Source organism: Capra hircus, chromosome 29 (genome assembly GCF_001704415.2).
Source record: "Capra hircus breed San Clemente chromosome 29, ASM170441v1, whole genome shotgun sequence".
Lineage (NCBI taxonomy): Eukaryota > Metazoa > Chordata > Mammalia > Artiodactyla > Bovidae > Capra > Capra hircus.
The window spans coordinates 35,442,032-35,463,443 of NC_030836.1; the positions used below are offsets into that span (position 1 = coordinate 35,442,032).

Consider the following 21,412-nt stretch of genomic DNA (forward strand, 5'->3'; position numbering starts at 1 on the left):
GTATCCTATTTCAGAACAAACTTTGGCTAAACAAATCCAACATTGGAATGACAGGGTGTTTATCATTTGTACCAAATGAAATTATGCAGTTACCATGTGTTCACCAGCTTAACATGTAAGCTTACTAAGGAAACCAAAATTACAGTACAGTATTTCTCAACTCCTGAAACAATTCCACTTATTACTCAGAAACCTATTTCATTAGGTTACCTATGATAAATTTAAACAGCAATCAATAAATTCTACCTGTGAAAAACAGAATGATCCAAATTTCCTCATTCCTTTAGTTCAGAGGATTTCATGATGCCCCCTTCAAATAATGGGGAAAAACTACTGAAAATGGCAAATCATCAGTGAAATCATTAGGTAACTATCTACATTTTTAAAAGAGAAAAATAATAAGTAAACAAACCCCCGAAAAAAACTAGATATGAAAACCACATATCATGATGACAAGTTTGTAAAAACATTTTCTATGCACACACAAAAGATTTGAAGTAACCAAAATACTAGTAGAAACTATCTCCAGTAATTGAACTTCAGGTTAATTTTTACTTTTTATATACTATTTCTCTATTTTCTACAATGATCATGTCTTACTGTTAAAACTAGAAAAAAAAATTCAGACACGTGGAGGTTGAGGCAGTGCCAACCAATTTAGGATTACACTAGATTGCTACACTATCTCTTGTACCACTGTAATATCTTAAAAAGTACTGAGGGCCTTGAAGACCTGAGCTTCGCCTTATTTGCAGCCTTATCTACAATACATACTCGATGGACACATTATCGCGAGGTGGGGCACATTGCAAAACATTAGGAAAAAATGGCTTATTCAGAAAAGCAAACAGCAGTTTACCGCCCTTGCAAAACAAAGAAGAGAGCCAAGAATGGGTGCTCAAGAAATAAATATGAGTTACAAAGTGGAAAAAAAAAGTCTTGGTTCAAAATTTTTAAATGTGCATCTACTACGAAACTGTTCACTTTATGTCAATTTCACTTCATTTAAAAACACAGAGGTTACTTTGTAAACATATCAGATTGAATCAAAGCTGCTTTAAGGATAGCTTTGCCCCAGCCCAGCTTTTTTCTTAATTTTGCTTTTTCAATTCTACAGCATCATGTAAGCACGGCTCCTCAACGTGGAAGCTGCTGCAGTGCCGTGGGAGGAGTGTGTGGGAGGGTACCCGGGGCACGCCGCGTATCTTCCTGCCCTCAAAGAGCTTCCAGCAAAAGGTGGAAAAAGAAACGAAGGAGTGGGTCTGACCCACAGGCCGCAAACCGTCACGAGCAGTTCTGTTTTTAACGAAGATTGCTTTTGAGTTTCAAGACCGTTTGGAGACGATGAGCCAGGCCAGATTTGAACAGGCGCAGACGGCACAGGGCCCGGGTGGGTGGGACGGCTCAGGCGCCGAACCCTCGGGTTCAGACCCAGAACTGGCTCATGCTTAGACGTAGGCAGACACTGACTCAAAATGGACCGAAACCCACCAATCCGCCAGGAAAGGCTAGGCAGGCAGGCACGCACGCCCGCGATTCCAGAGCGCTGCATTCGCTCTGTTTGGTGGAGGGCCTGACACGAGGCCGCAGGTTCAAAAGTGCTTAAGGAAAGCAGACGGTCAGCTGGAATCACCAACCGGCTCCCCAAAGGCCTCGGGCTCGACCCCGAGCGCACGTGGACCTCGGCCCGCGCCCTGCCCACCGCGGACACCGTCCTCCACGACCGACCCACGCCGGCCACCCCTACGCCGTCCGAGCGGGGCCTCGCCGGGTCCCGGGGACACCAGCGATCCACGGCAGGACGGCGGCGCAGCCTCCCGAGACAAAGCAGGGTGCCCGATCCACGGAGCCCGCCGCCCCCGCGCCCGCCGGCCGAGACAGCCCGCCGCACCCCGAGCGCCCGGCCAACCGCCGCCGCAGGAGCGCGCAGGGCGCCCAACTGCCGTCCCGGCCCAACCAACGCGGGCAGGGGAGGAGAGGTGCGCGCGGCCGGCCGAGCGTGCGAGCCGCTCGGGGGTCGCAGGGGGGAGGCCGCGCGCGGGGAAGGCAGGGCAAAGAGGCGCCGGAGCCATGGCCGATCGCAGCGCCAGGAGGGCTCCGAGAGCAGATCTCGCCCCTTTCCCCTTGGAAGGTGCAGATGGTTTGACCCCCCACCCCGAGTGAGGTGCCTCGTCCCAGCCCCGGCTGGACTGTACCATCGGGCGGTGCCGCCGGGATTTCTCCCCCCCACCACCACCATCAAGTCCCCCCCCACCCGGGTCCGCGGTCGGTTGGCCCCGACCGGGCTCTGAGACGCGGAAAGAGCTTGGCGCCATTTTGGGTGGGACTAAGCAAAGACGAAACACCCTCCCAGTCGATGGGTTACTCTGGACGCTGGCTTATCCGGTTCCCCTAATCCTTTAGGTACTTACACGACGTTGGGTGAGGGGAGCTGGGAGATCAGCGGGTCCCCGATCCTCTCTCCCTAGGGGTGATGGAAATCAAACCCCCCCCGCCACCTCCAGGTGGTTCTTCCCGCCGCAGAGTGGGAGCAGCATAAAAGGCGGGGCGTCATTAGCATAACCTGCCTGGCAACCTGATCTCGGCCTTATGTGATTGGTTGAACTCTGTAAACTCCGTGCCTCGTCTAGAGACGAGTAACGCCGGGGCGAATTGACAGGCCCAGATTTAAGACTCATGACCGAGATCCTGAGACGCTAATTCAGTCGGCGGAGAAGCCAAAAGGAGATTCACACGATGGCCCAATGACGGAAGGCCTCTTTATTTCGTGTTCTGCTGTTCGTTTCAAATCCAATCAAAGAGCGCGTCTCAGGCAGCGCTCGCCTGCGTTTGTGCTCTAAGCCAATCAGAGAAGCCGACTCTCCGGATTCAGGGCCAAAACAGCTTGCGGGGACCCCCGGCTGCCCAGGTGGGAAGACTTGTACCCCAGGTCGGGAGGAGGGGCCGCTAGTCGGGTACCCAGCCTTCCCTGCAGGTCCCCGAGGACCCACGTCCCGGGAGCCGCGCCTGGGCACCCGACGGGCCGATCTGCGGAGGCCCCGCCGAGCCCACGCTGTGCGCGCAGCCGAGTGCAGGGCGGCCGGGACTCGCGCCCCTGCGCCTTGGAGCAGGGCCACGAAGTCTGGTCTTAGCCCTGCAGAACCCTAGAGCGCCACGCCGGCTCTCTCCTCTCCCCTTTACTGTGCTCAGAGGAAGTGATTTTCACAAACTTGGTCTTATTCAACCCTGGTTAACCCAGGGCTTCACTCACTTTACTTTTAACCTCAGGTTTCCACATCGTACCATCCCATAAAATTGCCTTCGCATAACATCCCGGGGCAGAGAAATGAGCTCAGGCTTAGCAGCAAGACATCAGCCTTAATCCCCCTGGCCCTAATATGAATGACAACTAGCTCTTGAACAGATCTTGAACCTTTGGACCTTCATGGGGCAGTTACCCTGTCCGTGACATCTACCTTGCTACGTTGTTTTGAAGATTAAGGGGAATTTACATGTAAAATAGCACACTAGAATTTAAACGGATGAAAGAATTAACGACGAAGAAACAGGCAAAATTGCTATACTATGGGACTTCCCTGGTGGCTCAGACAGTAAAAGCATCTGCCTACAATGTGGGAGACCCGGTTTCGATCCCTGGGTTGGAAAGATTCCCCTGGAGAAGGAAACGGCAACCCACTCCAGTGTTCTTGCCTGAAAATCCCGTGGACGGAGGAGCCTGGCAGGCTACAGTCCATGGGGTCGCAGAGAGTCGGACACGATTGAGCAACTTCACTTCACTAGCTAACCAAGAAAAAGTACAGCTAAGTAAAAGACCCGAGAACAGAAAACACTGATGGGAGAAGGTGAGGAGGAGGTAAAATTCATTAAACGATATCCTCTTTACTGTTTCATGTATTTTAAAAACTGGAAACAAAGTTTGGGAAATCTTGGGAAAACGTTATGTTTTTAGAATTTCAAGACAGTTGACTACCCTGTAAGCAACCTGATGACTAGCCAATGGCTTGTTCCTCCATAGACTCCTGTGCAAGCTGTCCTTAAACATTTGTTGAATTTAACTGAAAAGCATATTTTGGGCTGGATGAGGCAGACCTTAACATTTATAGAGAGAGATGCTGTTGACTCATCACTTGATATAGACGTGGAAGTCAGTGGCCTTAGGAAATTTTTTTTTTAACTTTTTATTGACTTTAAATTTTTATTTTATTTTTGACTGTGCGGGGTCTTCGCTGCTGTGCACAAATTTTCTCTAGCTGCAGAGAGTGGGGGCTACTCTCTAGTTGCAGTGTACAGGCTTCTCACTGTGGTGGCTCTTTTGCTGCCTCGAGGAATGTGGGTATCTTCCTGGACCAGGGATTGAACCCGTGTCCACTGCATTGGCAGGCAGATTCTTAACCTCTGGACCACCAGGAAAAGTCCCACAGCTTTTTATTTTACATTGGGGTAGAGCCGATTAACAATGTTGTGATAGTTTCAGCGAAGAGACTCAGTCATCATATGCCATGTATCCATTCGTCCCCAAACTCTCCTCCCATCTAGGCTACCACCCAACGTTGAGCAGAGTTCCCTGTGCTATATAGTAGGTGCCTTAGGAACGATGCTGTTGGTTAAGAGGCCCACTTGAATGTTCCCTTTAGGTGCGGTGAGTAGACAGTGGCAGAAGGGGCCAGATCCACTGCCCCTGGAGAGAACTTACCCTGTTCTCAGATTTAATATGATTGCATCCTCTCTGATGGGTTGGGATCATCACAGCTGAGGCCTGGTGACCCTAAATGTTGCCAAGGAACCCAAAAAGGGAGATTACTATGAGAAATGGGGCTGTCTGGACTAGAGAGCCCAACTTAGCCTCATGGACTTGGAGAAACTGTCTAAAACTTAGATTGCACAAAAAATCGCTGAGTAGACACAGCCCCAGTGATTTTTTTATTCAGAAGGTTTGGAACGAGCCTCAGGAATCTGCTTTTTATATAAATGTTTAAATTAAATTTGCATACAGTAGAATTCTCTCCTTTCGGTATTGAATATGTTGTTGTTGTTGAGTCAGTAAGTCATGTCCATATGTACTGTGTACCAATCACCACTGTAAATAAGGAAGATGGAATGGGGAACCAAAAACAAAATGAAGCCCCTGCTCTCATGGAGCTTACATTCTGGTGGAGGCAACAGAAGAAAGTTGATAAATGAGATAATTTCAGGTAACGATAAGTGCTTTGAAGAAAATAAAAGCAGGAAAATGCAAAGGGGAGGAAAACGCTGGCAATTTAAATAGAGGTGTCAAAGATATCCTTTCTAAGATGTTAACATTTGAGCTGGGACTTGATTAATGAAAAACAAAAAAAGCCTGCCACACTAAGATCCTGGAGAACATTCCAGTCTGAGAGCAGCAAATTTAAGGGCATGATAGTGAAAGAAAAGTTTGCACATCCTCATTCTTCCACTGAATGAATATTCACCAGATGCTTCTGATATGTCAGGCACTGTCCTAGGTGCTTAGGACACCTAGGACAGATTTGTCAACATTATGAACAAAAGGAAAAACAACCCATAAAAATCCCTGCCTTTATGGAGCTTTTATCCTAACACACTGAAAAATACAATAAGGCCTGAGTTGCTGGAACACAGGGCAAGGAATATAGTGATTCAAAAAACCTTGGGGGCTGGGGGTCCTTCCCTGGTGGTTCAGTGGTAAAGAATGCCTGACAATGCAGGGAACAAGGATGCAATCCCTGGATCAGGAAGATCCCACATGCCAAGGAACAGCTGAGCCCATGGTCCTAGAGCCCATGCTCCACACCAAGGGAAACCGCTGCAGTGAAAAGCCTACATACCACAACTAGAGAGTAGCCCCTGCTCTCCGTAACTAGAGAAAGACCACAATCAGCAACAAACATCCAGCACAGCAAAAACAAATAAATACATCTTAAAAAAAAAAAAAAAAACCTGGGAAAACAGGCAAAGGCCAGATCATATGTGGTTTTGAAGGCTATGATATGGAAGATTGTATTTGAAGTACAATTTAAAGTAATTAGGGGTTCTAAGCAAAGATGTGATACATTATTTCGTTTTGTTTTAATGATAACTCAGACTGCTCAAGGAAGCTTATCATGGTGGGGAAGGGAACGAATCAGGAGAAAAGGATAGTAAGTGTTTGTTGCAATATGATCTACACAGGAAATTACAGTGATCTGGACTAAAACAGTAGTGTAAGTGAGAGGAAAAGTACCAGTCAGTTTAGTTCAGTTGCTCAGTCCTGTCCGACTCTTTCTGACCCCATTGACTACAGTACACCAGGCTTCCCTGTCCATCACCAACTCCTAGAGCCTACTCAAATTCATGTTCATTGAGTCAGTGATGCCATCAAACCATCTCATCCTCTGTCGTCCCCTTCTCCTCCCACCTTCAATCTTTCCCAGGATCGGGGTCTTTTCAAATGAGTCAGTTCTTTGCATCAGGTGGCCAAAGTATTGGAATTTCAGTTTCAGCATCAGTCCTCCCAATGAAGTCATCTGTGTATCTGAGGTGGTTGGTATTTCTCCTGGAAATCTTGATTCCAGCTTGTGCTTCATGCAGCCTGGCATTTTGCATGATGTACTCTGCATGTAAGTTAAATAAGCAGGGTGACAATACACAGCCTCGACATACTCCTTTCCCAATTTGGAACCAGTCCATTGTTCCACGTCTGGTTCTAACTGTTGCTTCTTGACCTGTATATAAGTTTCTCAGGAGGCAGGTCAGGTGGTCTGGTATTCCCATCTCTTGAACAATTTTCCACAGCTTGTGGTGATCCACACAGTCAAAGGGTTTGGCATAGTCAATAAAGCAAAACTAGATCTTTTTCTGGAACTCTCTTGTTTTTTCAATGATCCAATGGATGTTGGCAATTACATCTCTGGTGTATCTGCGTTTTCTAAATCCGTCTTGAACATCTGAAAGTTCATGGTTCACATACTGTTGAAGCCTGGCTTGAAGAATTTTTAGCATTATTTTGCTAGCGTGTGAGATGAGTTCAGTTGTGCAGTAGTTTGAGCATTGTTTGGCATTGCCTTTCTTTTGGATTGGAATGAAAACTGACCTTTTGCAGTCCTGTGGCCACTGCTGAGTTTTCCAAATTTGCTGGCATGAGTGCAGCACTTTCACAGCATCCTCTTTTAGGATTTGAAATAGCTCAACTGGAATTCCTTCACCTCCACTGACTTTGTTCATGGTGATGCTTCCTAAGGCCCACTTTACTTCACATTCTATGATGTCTGACTCTAGGTGCGTGATCATACCATCATGATTATCTGGGTCATGAAGATCTTTTTTGTAGTTCTTCTGTGTATTCTTGCCACCTCTTCTTAATGTCTTCTGCTTCTGTTAGGTCCATACCATTTCTGTCCTTTTGTGTGCCCATATTTGCATGAAATATTCCCTTGGTATCTCTAATTTTTTAAGAGATCGCTAGTCTTTCCCATTCTATTGTTTTCCTCTATTTCTTTGCACTGATCACTGAGGATGGCTTTCTTATCTCTCCTTGCTATTCTTTGGAACTCTGCATTCAAAGGGGCATCTTTCCTTTTCTCCTTTTCTTTTCAATTTTCTTCTTTTCACAGCTATTTGTAAGTCCTCCTCCGACAGCCATTTTGCTTTTTTGCATTTCTTTTTCTTAGGGATGGTCTTGATCCCTGTCTCCTGTACAATGTCACGAACCTCCGTCCATAGTTCATCAGGCACTCTATCAGATCTAATCCCTTGAATCTATTTCTCACTTCTACTGTATAATCATAAGGGATTTGATTTAGGTCATACCTGAATGGTCTAGTGGTTTTTCCTACTTTCTTCAATTTAAGTCTGAATTTTGCAATAAGGAGTTCATGATCTGAGCCACAGTCAGCTCCTGGTCTTATTTTTGCTGACTGTATATAGCTTCTCCATCTTTGGCTGCAAAGAATATAATCAATCTGATTTCGGTGTTGACCATCTGGTGGTGTCCATGTGTAGAGTCTTCTCTTATGTTGTTGGAAGAGGGTGTTTGCTGTGACCAGTTTGTTTTCTTGGCAAAACTCTATTAGCCTTTGCCCTGGTTCATTCTGTATTCAAAGGCCTAATTTGCCTGTTATTCCAGATGTTTCTTGACTTCCTACTTTTGCATTCCAGTCCCCTATAATGAAAAGGATATCTGTTTTCCCATATAGGCCATTAATTACAGAGTATTTAGATTTCCCTGTGCTATACAGTAGGTCCTTATTAATCATCTATTTTATATACAGTAGTTTGTATCTACTAATCCCAGTTTCTAATTTATTCCTCCCCCTGCCATAAATCATTGTTCAATACACTGGATTCCATGAAGTCTAATAAGATGCGGTCATCTAATGAGGATTAGACAAGGGAGAGGGTATTTATAGAGGAAACAAAAGGGTCCAGGATTAAACTTCGGGGAGCTGCTGAATTCAGAGGTGAGAGGAACCAACCAAAGAGGTGAGAGGGGAACCAACCTAAGAGATCATGAAGGCCTATAAGACAGGAGAACAGGTAAGGATGGAGTCTGAGAAGCCAAGGAAAGAGAGTACTTGAAAAAGGGTATAGTTGTCAGATGCAGCTCATGATGCTGAGAGGTAAAGAAAGACGCAGATAACCAGAAAGATGGAGAGGAAGCAGCTGGTCATTTGTCAATAGCAGCTTCCGGGAAGGGTTAGAAACTGTAGTAGGAATCTTCTGAAGAAAGAGTGGGAGGTGAGGAGTGACATCTGCCGCCAGTAGTATAGCAGATAAGATAGGCCCATGTAAACAACTGTTAATCAAAGGGTTTCCCTGGCGGCTCAGTGGTAAAGAATCTGCCTGCCAATGCAGGAGACAAGGGTTTGATCCCTGCTCCAGGATAATCCCACCTGACCCTGTGGCACAACTACAGAGTCAGTGTTCTAGAGCCTAGGAGCTGAAACTACTAAGCCCACGTGCCTCAGCTTCTTAATCCTGCGCTCCCTAGAGCCTGCAATCTGAAACGAGAGAAGCCACTGTGATGCCTGGGCATCGCAACTAGACAGTAGCCCCTGCTTCCGCAACTAGAGAAAAGCCGTCACAGTGACAAAGAGCCAGTATGCCAAAAATAAAATTCAGTAAATAAACTTAAAAAAAGGAAAACAAATGAAATGCTGTACATGCTGTTTGTAAAAGACTTTTTTTCTTTAAATGCCTCACAGAGCTGCATTAAAAAAACAGAGTGAGAACTCTACAAAGGTTAAAAACAAAATCCATGAGCAAAAAAGGGAAAGCTCATCATTTCAGAAGAAAGCAAACTGATCAGAGGGAAAGGAACGCTAGAAGAAGTAGAACAACCATTTGGCAGCAAGCATAACAATTATTTAATGTTTTTCAAGTAAAAATGACAAATGGAAAAGTACTTCCCATCCAACGTTGTTCCTTCAAGAAAACATTTTATGAATGTAGCTCAGTTTGAAGACTTTGGACCATAACTTGGATTTCAGTATGAGGGAGCCAGTGTGAGCAAGAATGATTATGAATATAATGATCTTGATATGGTTCCTCCTACGTGTAGTGATCTCACTGAGGGTTTCAGGCCTTAATCCAGGAAGAGCCTGATGCCCATACGCCACAACTACTGAGCCTGTGCCCTAGAGCCCGGGAGTCACAACTGCTGAGTCCACGTGTAGAAACGGCATTGTGGGAGGACTCTTCTCAGAAATACAGTGCCGATAGATACCTGAGAATGAACACCAAAGAGAAACATTCCAATGTAAGGAATGTTGGAAATTTATACTAGAGGGAACGCTCACGAATATAATGAGCCAGAAGAAATACCTCAGAGACCAGGGGGAAATGCATCCTGGAGACTGCATTCAGGCAGGCGCTGAGTGGAGTCAAGCATCTCTCACCCTTTCAAGTGTTTTGTTGAATCTCATTCTACATTTCAGAATCCACATAAGGAGGAAATCATATAGAAGTGATGAAGATGGGAAAGCCTTCAGCTGTCATAGAAAAAGCTCACGCTCATCTTTCTAAGGAGAAACCCTGTCAATGTGTGGGAAAACTTGTATTCGGATGCCATTTCTCCTTCGAAATCAAAGAGGGCATGTGGAGAGATCCAGTGAGTATAAAGAGAGTGGGCGATCCCCATGTCCATGGCAAATCTCATCTCACAGAGTGTGAGACAGTCCACGCTAGAAAGACTGCCCTGAGTGTAAATCAATGTGGAAGTGTCTTTACCTAGAAGCAGTGCCTCATTACAGATCAAAACATTCAGGCTGGAAAGGAATTCGGTGAATGTAATGAATGTGAAAAATCTGCAGACAAAAGGGAAAACCTCATTATTCATCAAATGCATGCAAGAGAGAAATTTTATGAATGTGGTAGCTATGAGAAAGCTTTTATTCCAAAGTCAAGCCTTAGTAGGTGCTTGAGAGGTCTTCCTAGAGATAAACCCTATGCATGTAAGGAAGATGAGAATTTATTCAATGGCAAGTGAAAAATCTCATTTGAGAGATGCCCTGAAAATACAGTGAATGTGCAAAAACTTTCAGGCAGAAACTGTGCCACGTTAAATATTACAGCATTCATATAGGCGATGCACCCTGTAAATGTGCTAAGGGTGGAAATCCTGTGGAATCGCACTGCTTATTGTATGTGAGGAACTCACACAGGTAATAAACACAAATGTAAAGTGTGTGGAGAAGCCTACTCTCCACACATGAGAACCGATGCTGAAGGCGACGTCCAAGAACATGTGAATAGTAAATACACTGTGGTATAGCTGCATGCTGGAGTGCTATCCAGCAATAAAAAGAGATAAACTTGGGACTTCCCTGGTGGTCCAATGGTGAAGACTCTGTCTTCCAACACAGCTGGGTGGGAGTTCAGTCCCTGCTTGGGGAGCTAAGGTCCCACATATCTCCTGGCCAAACATCAAAACATTAAGAAAGAAGAAGAAGCAATATTGTAACAAATTCAATAAAGACTTTAAAAAGACTCCACATCAGTAAATAAATTTGAAAAAGAAGTTAGCTAAGAAAACCTATTGATACATGAAAGTGTGAAAGTGTTAGTCACTCAGTCCTGTCCAACTCTTTGCGACCCCATGACTGTAGCCCACCAGGCTCCTCTGTCCATGGGATCCTCCAGGCAAGAATACTGGAGTGGGTAGCCATTCCTTTCTCCAGGGGATCTTCCTGACCCAGGGATTGAACTCAGTTCTCCCCTTTGCAAGCGGGTTCTTTATCATCTGAGCCGCCAGGGGAGCCCGTTGATACATTCCATCATGTAAATTAATCTTAAAATGCTGAGTGAAGGGCAGATCAAGAAAAAAAAAAGTACATACTTCATGATTCCGTTTATATAAAATTCTAGACAAGTCAAGCTCATTGTAGCGATAGGAAGCAGATCTGCCCGCCTGTGTGTAGGCAGGAGGGGGCGGGGTTGCGAAGGAAGCTTCTGAGATGGGTATGTTCACTTTCCCAATGGTCGTGATGGAGTCATGGGTGTGTACATCTTTCAAAGCTGATGAAGGTGCCCGCTTTAAACGTGCAGTTTAATGGATGTCAATTATACTTCAGTAAAGCTGTTCAGGTTGTGGGGGATTTCTGACTGTTATAGTAAGTCAAGAAATGTTTTAAATTGGTTATGAATTTGGAAAGGAGAATTCAATCTCCATTTGTTTATAAATATGATTAAGATTTACCAAAGCTGCTTAGGTTTTTCAGGTAAACATAATATACACAAAAATACTAAAAGGCTTAAATATAACAATAAAGCAATACAAATCTTCTAAGACAGCCTACAAACGCCATCTCTTCTAGGGACATTGGCAACCTTCTTCACCAAGATTTGAAACAGCTGCTCAGTTGTGTCCGATTCTTCGCGACCTCATGTACTGCAGCCTACCAGGCTCCTCCGCCTATGGGGTTTTCCAGGCAAGAGTACTGGAGTGGGGTGCCACTGCCTTCTCCGAGGCTTGAAACCAGAGAGCTGTAATGGGGGATAAAATCTATAATGGAGGGACTTCCCTGGTGGCCCAGTGGCTGAGACTCCAGGCTCCCAATGCAGGGGGCTGGGATTCAGCCCCTGGTCAGGGAACTAGATCCCACATCCCAACTGAGAGTTCACATGCCACAGCTAAAGATCCCACATGCTGCAAGGAAGGTTGAAGATCCTGTGTGCCAAAGCTAAGACCCAGTAAAGCCAAATACATATGTATGTATGTATATATAAGGGAGACAATAGGCATATTTTAATTGCATGTAAAGAAAAATGTTGGCTAATATACCACACACGAAGTCAACAAACAATATGTTAAAATTTTTGCTATACAGAGAACAGAGTAATATCTTATAAATTTGTAAGAAAGGGCAAACAGCCCAAAAGTAAAATAGACAAGGTACATTAAGAAAATTTCAAGGAAGATGAGCAAATCCAAATGCTCAAAACTATATAAAATATACTCAATTTACACATCAGGGAATGAAAATTAAAGTGATTACTATATCACTCTATAGTCATCAGAAAAAAATAGAACAGTGGCACCTATTGTTAGAATGTTTTCATGTAAGGAATAGCACTGGAGTTGTTCCACTCGTTTTGGAAAGTAATGTATTAACATCAATTAATATTATGTATATATGTGTATACACATTACAGAAGATACCTACATAATCATTTAACTCAGCACTCCCCTTTCTGGGATTCTATCTAGAAGGAAAAAGTCATCAGTATAAGGCGTTTAATGTAGCATCTTCTGTAATGGCAAAAAAGCTGGAAATAGTCAAACCTTAATGGTACATTTATGCCATAGAACAGCATGCAGGCATTAAATAGAATGAACTATAGCTCTGTCAGTGGGCTTGGAGCGATTTCCAAGAAATATTGTTGAATCAGAATGCAAAGCAAGAAGAGTGTGTTGTATCAGTCAGGACTCATGTAGAGAAACAGAACCAGTAGGGACATATATTCAGGGATTTAATGTGGGATTCGCTTTCACACCTATAGGAACTAGCTGGTCTAGTCCAAAATCCACAGGGATGCCCAGGAGGGCAGCTGGAAGGGTTAAAGCTGGTGGTTCCAGCTCTGCTCTTCCAGGCTTTCAGCTGGTTAGATAAGACCTGCCTGCAAAACTGAGTCACTCACTGGTCATGGGTTGTAATCTCATCTACAAAATACACAACAACACTTAAATCAGTGTTTGGTGGAATAACCCAGGACACAGATATCTGACATCACATGGGTAATATTTCATTTTTGAAAAACAAATAATGAGAAAAATGCCTGTGTGTTTATGTATTTATGTACATATATATGTATGCAAATATCTGTACATTTGTGAATATATGTTGAAGTTGTATATACATGGTTGAGCATGGAGAAAAAAATACTGAACAGTTACCTGTGTATATGGGTTAGGGTAATGTACAGTGGATGGGGGATGGGAGTAGGAGGTGGAGAAGAGGAGGACGCTGCCAAGCAAGAAAAAGACTACAATATTAAAAGCACAGGACTTCCCTGGCAGTCCAATGGTTAAGACTCTACCTTCCACTTCAGGGGGCATGGGTTCCATCCCTGGTCAGGGAACTAAGGTCCCATCTGCCATGGGGTGTGGCCAAAAATTAAAAAAAAAAAAACTGAGGAAGAGGCTGAAAATTTTTAAAAACATAAAATCCAGGCTATCATGTCATTATATTTCCATATTTGTGAATTTATATAAGGTAATCTATGTGCATAAAAATATATAAAGACACTTAAAAACTAAAATACATATTTAGCAAGTATTCAATAGATAAAAAGACTACTCATTGTTAATATTCTAAAATATCATAATCAAAGAAAACTACTCTTAAATATCTGTTTTAAAACAGAAAATTACCATGAACTGAATGTCTTGATGCAACAGACACCTGTTCTCTCACAGTCCTGGAGGCTAGAAGGTTGAAGACAAGGTACTGGCAAGGTAAGTTTCACTCTGAAGGCTCTGGGAAAGGCTCCTTCCTTGGTTCATCTCAGCTTCTGTTGGGGGCTGACAATCCGTACATTCCTTGGCCTGTAGGATCATCACCCCGATCTCTGCCTCTGCGGTCTCATGATTGTCTTCCCCCTGTGAGTACATGTGTATCTCCAAATCTCCTCCTAAGAGGACAACCATCACTGGATTTAGGGCTCATCTTCATCTGATCACAGCAACAAGTAAGGTCAATATTCACAGGTAACAAAGCTTAGGACTTTAACATATCTTTTTGTTGTTCTTTAGTCGCTAAGCTGTGTCTGACTCTGCGACCCCATGGACTATATCCCGCCAGGTTCCTTTATCCATGGAATTTCCCAGGCAAGAATATTGGAGTGGGTTGCAATTTCGTTTCTCCAGGGGATCTTCCCGACCCAGGGATCAAACCCACATCTCCTGCGTTGGCAGGCGGGCTCACAATAATTAAATGCAAATTAATAGTTTTCCTTAACAGTAACAAAAATCGTTAAGAAGTATCATGGAAAAAATATGTAGATATGGAGAGCCTGCTACACACTTGGCTCTGTCCTTCAAGAAGTGAGATACGTCTGAGGGACTTCCCTGGCCGTCAGTGGTTAAGACACCATGCTTCCACTGCAGGGGCAGTGGTTTCAGTCCCTAGCTGGGGAACTAAGATCCTGCACGTGTGACCAGAAAACAGAAAACAAACAAACAAGCAAAAAAGAGATGAGATGGCTCAGTCATTCAGAGGACTTTCTGAATCTCAGCAGCAAGGTTTCTGCTCCAGGCACTCCAGCCTGCTTTACCATGTTGCCTGTGGTCTGTGCACTTACCATGGTTACTTTTCATCCTCTCGGCATTCCTCCCTGACAGCAGGAAATACAGCTGGGCAGTCTACAACTCTCTGTTCTCCGATCACTGTCGTTTCATTTGTAGGTAGCAGCGCCCAAGCCCCCTGTGTGATTTTGATGTTGTTGTTCACTCGCCAAGTCATGTCCGACTCTCTGTGACACCACGGGCTGTAGCCCACCAGGCTCCTTTGTCCATGGGATTTCCCAGGCAAGAATACTGGGGTGAGTTGTCATCTCCTTCTCCAGGGGGATCTTCCCAACCCAGGGATGGAACCTGCGTCTCCTCTGTCTCCTGCATTGCAGGCAGATTCTTTACCCGCTAAGCCATCGGGGAAGACCCTGTGTGCCTTTACTTGTGGCTAAGCCACTGGAGTCGCTGCCTTGCTGGTTGCTTATGAGAGAAGGTCACTTTCTAAGCAGAAGCCAAGAGCTGTATTACATGTAGACTGTTTTAAACAAACTGTGGCTGTTAGCCAACTTTCTCCTCCTGTTTATGATTTGGCTTCCCCTCTCGCTGAACGATCATGGGAGAAAATGACAGAAAGACAAGACCACAGATAGCAAGAGCGACAGCTGCAGAATTTGATGGGAAAAGTAGGAATGGGGAGCAAAATGAAAAACAACAAAATCACCACCACCACCAACAACAACTTTACTCAAGTAAGCTTTGCTGTGAATGACCAGTTTTCAAAAAACTCCCAGAAAACATTAAAGAAAAATACTTTCTAAGAATTTCCACAATGAAACATTCAGAGCACCCTTTTTGGGTTGCTTAAAGCTTATTTTTTAAAAAAAAGCGCAGGACAATTTCTATTTTGAGTTAAGCCCTTCTCTCTGTATAGCTTCAGCTTGCTGAGCCTTTCATGTGGATGGCCCCTTTTCATCTAAGTAAGATTGCAAATACGTTGGCCAACCAAACAGTAAACTGGGGTTAGTCTTATGCTGAGTGGCAGTAAGGAAATGGAACTTTTTTTTTAGAAAACCAAACATTAAGCCAAATATAGTAAAGATTAAGATCCATAGAAACATTGTTCTGAATATTGATGGGTAATCCATGAATAATCCTCAGAAATAGATGTCGCTGATGCAAATCAGATAAAAAAAATTGGGGTGGAATTTTTCCAGCATATATGACGATAAAGAAGAATAAAACACAGCATTACTGTTACCAGGGCCATGGATGCCTAATTTTAAAGACTGAGAGGAAGCTCAGTCCCATTGGCTAGAAAAATGAGTGTGGATTTTAAGTTGTTTAAGCCTTTTGTTCCTTCTCAGTAAATATTGACAAGAGACAGCTCCTGTATAGATTTAAATGTAAGACCTTTCCTGCTCCTTCCCAGTTTTTTTTTTCTTTTTTAACTCTACTTCTGTAGTCACGGAATGTAAATATTCTCTTAACTTCTCTCTCTTATCGTATTAAAATCACCAACCAAGGGCTTGGGATTGAAGCAGGATTCTTTCTTCTCAAGGCTGCTTTCAAACTCTAGTCTGGCATCAGATTTCATTTCAGTAAGACAAAAATTAAATGCTTTTTCTGTTTAAATTTTTTAATTTCCTCACCAGGAAAAAACATTAATCACCAATATCTGCAAACGCAGTCATGGCTGGTGACTAAGTTTCTAGAAAAAGTACTTTTTAGTTTTGTTTGCTCACGCAGACGTCATGCACACATTCAGCTGGTGTTCATGCCATAGTTAATCAGCCTGCTTGCATGTCAGTGGTTGGAAAGCGTTTCCCCAGGTTAGAAAAGGAAAATAAGATCCTGGCTTTTAGCCTTGAGACTGTGGATTCCTCTAAAAACTTTTAGGCAAAGTACCATGTTCAAGTGCTCAGGTACATTTGTTGTGAAGGGAGATCTCCTAAAGTCCAAGATCCCATGAAGACCAGTAATCACTGCCTTATAACAATGACTAAAAACCAAGAAGCTTTTCTGTTGCATTCCATGTGCTTTCTTAATTGGCTCCCTCAGTGCTTACCAAAGTTTAATTCACAGATCATGTGGGGATCCTGTTTAAAATGCAGGTTATAATTCAGAAAGTCTAGGTCGACTCTGAGAGTCTGCATTCCTAGCAAAATTTAAGATGATGTTGTTACTGCTGGCCCACTGACCCCACTTTAAATAATAGCAAAAAAAAAAAAAAAATGACACATTCAAAGAGGATCCTGTGCAGAGCTTGGAAAATTTCACCCGTTAAGATGATTCTAATACTATGTTTGTCAATATATCCCACTGACTGATGAAGACAGGAAAGTAAACACTCACAGCATTGACTTTTGCCACACTCAGAATAAAGAATATATTCATGAGATAAAAGGAAACACTCTCCCACTGTTGGGAGGTCTGAAGTTGATTTTATAAATATCATACATCATGGGAGCTATCTGATTGAATTCCTTATTTTTCTATTGCTTTCATCCCCTGCCCCAGTCCATAGAATTGTTCACCGAGTTTCATAAGATGCTGTGTATTCCCCAAGTGCAGAATAGATATAAATTAATGATGCTCCTTTAAAAAAAAAAAAGTCATTGTTTCATTATCTTCAAGATTGAAATATTACCCTCTTTGTTCATCCTCAGGCATATAAAGCCTTGTTACAAACAAGTTTAGAAATAAGCAAAACAAATTTACTTTATTATTCCAATGGGGTAATATCGCTTTTTCATACATTCACCTTACTTTTCTTCTCCTCTGCTTTCTTTTTTAATACATTTAAAAAATTAAAGTATGGTCAAATATTCACAATATCTTCTGTTTCTTATGACTGACTCACTCATGATGATCAATATCTATCTGGAAGGTTTTTTTTTTTTTAATTGAAGGATAATTGCTTTACGGAATTTTGCTGTTTTCTGTCAAACCTCAACATGAATCAGCCATAGGTATACACATATTCCCTCCCTTTTGAAACTCCCTCCCATCTCCCTCCCCATCTCACCCCTCTAGGTTGTCACAGAGCCCCTGTTTGAGTTCCCTGAGACATACAGCAAATTCACATTGGCTATCTATTTTACATATGGTAATGTAAGTTTCCATGTTACTCTTTCCATACATCTCACCCTCCCCTCCTCTCCCCATGTCCATAAGTCTTATCTGGAAGTTTTGCCAACATCTGAAACTTAACACAAGAAACTTAGCAATTCCTCTTTCTCATTCATCTGTATCTTCTATGACCCAAACAACCTTGTGATCAAACCCTAAGATTTTGTGGGACTCTGTGTCAAGCTTCACACTTAATCATTTACCAGATTCATCAAATCATCCTCTTGTTTTCAAAAACGATATTGAGGATTTTAAGTGGGAAAGAAGATGATGAACTACACTGAGTTTCCTCCCTCCAGCCCTAACTAAAAACTGTAGCCTCCTCTCTGAGATCTGAGGGGGAAAGACAACAGCAAAGAGAAAGAGACAGTGCCAGAGAAGGAAAAGGTGGCACAAAGTGTGTTCCAATCATTTGCACCCCATCTTAACTGAGAGCAGGACCAAAGCCATTAAGTAATAGTGCCATGTAATGTAAATGCTTAATAACTTGGGCTCTGCTGGCAGACCTACTTCCAACAGTATTTCTAAGCATTCTTATGCCTCATCTGTCTCAACTGTAAAATGAGGATAATATTTTGGTTTGTCTTCCAAAATATTCATTCTTTCCTCTAACACATTTTTATTTAGTGATCTCATAGCCTCCTTTGCAACTAGAGGAGCCCACGAGACATAGTTCTGACCAAAAAGATGCTGATGGAGGTTCTTGAAAAGAGATGTTCATGTCCTTTCTTTCCAGGAGGCAGATGCAATGTTTGGAGAAGTGTCAGTGCTATTATAACTGTGAAAATGAAAGACATATGCTGAGAAGAGTGAAGAAAGAAGATAGGATTCTTGGTGATGTCATTGAATCACACAAAAACTGGACTGGAGGAGTCCTTATTAAATGAAAGAAGAGAAAAAAAAAAAAACCCACTGGACTTCTTTAAACTCTTGTAGGGTTCTCTATTACATGTAACACAAACCTGATAGGCTATTTCACTGTCTTTGAGAGTATCGTTGTGTGATGTTTTTCAGTCGCTCATTCATGTCCGATTCTTTGTGACCCCATAGTCTGCAGCACATCAGGCTTCCCTGTCCTTCATTATCTCCTGAAGTTTGCTCAAACTCATGTCCATTGAGTCAATGATGCCCTCCAGCCATCTTATCCCTGTCATCCCCTTCTCCTTCTGCCCTCAGTCTTTCCCAGCATCAGAGTCTTTTATAACGAGTTGGAATTAGAATGACAGTGAATATAAAAATGGTTAACACAGGGCGTAGCACATAGTAAGCATGCAATAAATGTTAGTAGTTATCATTGCCATTATATTATTATTATTCCCTATGGCTTCATCATTCTTCCCACCTCTAACCCTGTAACACACGTTATTTTGCATTCTACTTTATTTCCACATCCATCAAGCAAATCAAGCCACTCATTATGTTGCATCTGGACAGTAACCAACTCACCAAGTGTTTTGGTTGTGGCTTGAAAGATGAATTGTCTTAAGTAGGCAGAGAGAAGGACCAGGGCCTTACTGGTGAGGCAAACGGAGGTGTCAACACAGGTAGGGAGGCTGGGAAGCAGAGTGTAGCAGAAATTCCACATATTTCTGGAGGATCCGTGTGGGATAAGTTAGAGATTTGGAGCCATATTGTCAAGGGTTTTCTGTGACTAGCAAAGAGCAGGTCAAGGAATTTTTAGTCTATTTTCCTGTGAAAATCTTAGGACACTGTTTGTTTTGGGTTTGACACAGGAACTAATAAAATTAAAGAAGTGGAAATACTTGATTCTTTTGCTTACTTGGCTGGCATTTCATTTGCCCAGTTATCACATGAGGAAGTTAAAGCAGATGTTCTCAAAGACCTGGACCATTCTAGAAGTCTAAGAGTCACCGGGAATTAGGAAAATATTCTAATACCTAAACTTGAGTTCAGAGCCTCAATTTCAATATTAGTCTTGACTTTTTCACATTTCATATTTTGGGTCTAAGGAAAGTTGCTGCTACCTCAAGTCTCACTGGAAGCAAATTTCAATCATCTTATAAACTTCAAGAATCTGTGGCAGCAACCCTTGTTCACCCAGCTTTCACACTCCTCTGTCAACCAGCTTGGGTACCAGTGAGATCCATCTTTGTCCTCCCCATCCTCCTACAGCTCATGACGGATGCTGAACTCCAAGGTGAGCAGAACATTAGCTTACAAATCAAACGTGATGGGACTTCCCTAGTGGTCTGGTAGTTAGCACTCTGCCTTCCAATGCAGGCGGTTCCAATTTCGTGATCAGGGAGCTGAGATCCCACCTGCCTCATGGCTAAAAAACCAAAACATAAAACAGAAGTTCAGTTCATTTCAGGTGTTCAGTCGTGTCTGACTCTCTGCGACCCCATGGGCTGCCAGGGTTTCCCTGTCCATCACCAACTCCCAGAGTTTGCTCAAACTCATGTCCATTGAGTTGATGATGCCATCCGACCATCTCATCCTCTGTCGACCCCTTCTCCTCCTGCCTTCACTCTTTCCCAGCATCAGGGTCTTTTCCAGTGAGTCAGCTCTTCGCATCAGGTGGCCAAAGTATTGGAGTTTCAGCTTCAGCATCAGTCCTTTCAATGAAAATTCAGGACTGATTTCCTTTAGGACTGACTGGTTTGATCTTGCAGAAAACAGAAGAAATATTATAACAAATTCAATAAAGATTTTTCAAATGTTTTACATTAAAAAAAAAAAAAACCTTTAAAAAATCAAATGTAGTAATAGTACAAATGGCTTCAGTTCAGTTCAGTTGCTCAGCCATGTCTGACTCTTTGCGACCCCATGAATCGCAGCACGCCAGGCCTCCCTGTCCATCACCAACTCCCAGAGTTCACTCAAACTCATGTCCATCAAGTCGGTGATGCCATCCAGCCATCTCATCCTCTGGCGTCCCCTTCTCCTCCTGCCCCCAGTCCCTCCCAGCATCAGGGTCTTTTCCAATGAGTCAACTCTTCGCATGTGGTGGCCAAAGTATTGAAGTTTCAGCCTCAGCATCAGTCCTTCCAGTGAATACCCAGGACTGGTCTGCTTTAGAATGGACTGGTTGGAAATAGCTTAATACCTAATAAATATATTGTCCTTGTTTTTAAAAATAATTTTACTATTTTTAAGTTATAGTATAATGCCGATCATAAAGAAAAGCAAATGAAATACTTTTAAAAAATAAGGAAGTAATAATACCACCACTCAAAGGGGAATGTGTTAATTTGGAGAGGTCTTCCTCTCTCAGTTGTTTTGATGCCTTTTACATAGTTGTGATCATTCTGAATTTTAGTTTAATGTTATAGCACAAATGTTTTCCATGTTATCACATTTGCTTTATATGTAACTTTTTGATAGCTACATAACATTTTAAATGTATCATGAAATACTTCATACAAAAAGACATAAGGAATAAACGGAATGAAATGCATGTATCCTCACAGAGCTTAAGAAATAAACCATAGAATGACAATACAATATCCGAGGGCTTGTAATTGAGAGGAAAGGACAACATAAAGCAGTGGACTATTACCATTAAAATGCTGAAACAAAACAAGTAGGGGTAGTCGTTTAAAAGTAAGTCTGTGTAGA

At 42.9% G+C, this 21,412-nt stretch overlaps 1 protein-coding gene and 1 long non-coding RNA gene across 3 annotated transcripts in view; one reads left to right on the top strand and one right to left on the bottom strand.

The window, feature by feature from the left end:
- Positions 1-2,906, bottom strand: part of PRDM10 (PR/SET domain 10) — a 95,395-nt gene extending 92,489 nt beyond the window's left edge. For both annotated transcript variants that reach the window (XM_013975851.2, XM_005699638.3), the window contains exon 1: positions 2,412-2,906. The gene's annotated coding sequence lies outside the window, so the exon portion shown is untranslated. The remainder of the gene's footprint in view (positions 1-2,411) is intronic.
- LOC108634236 lies at positions 14,594-18,722 on the top strand. Its single transcript, XR_001917506.1, has 2 exons — positions 14,594-15,015; positions 18,570-18,722. It is a non-coding gene; the product is annotated as an uncharacterized LOC108634236 (long non-coding RNA).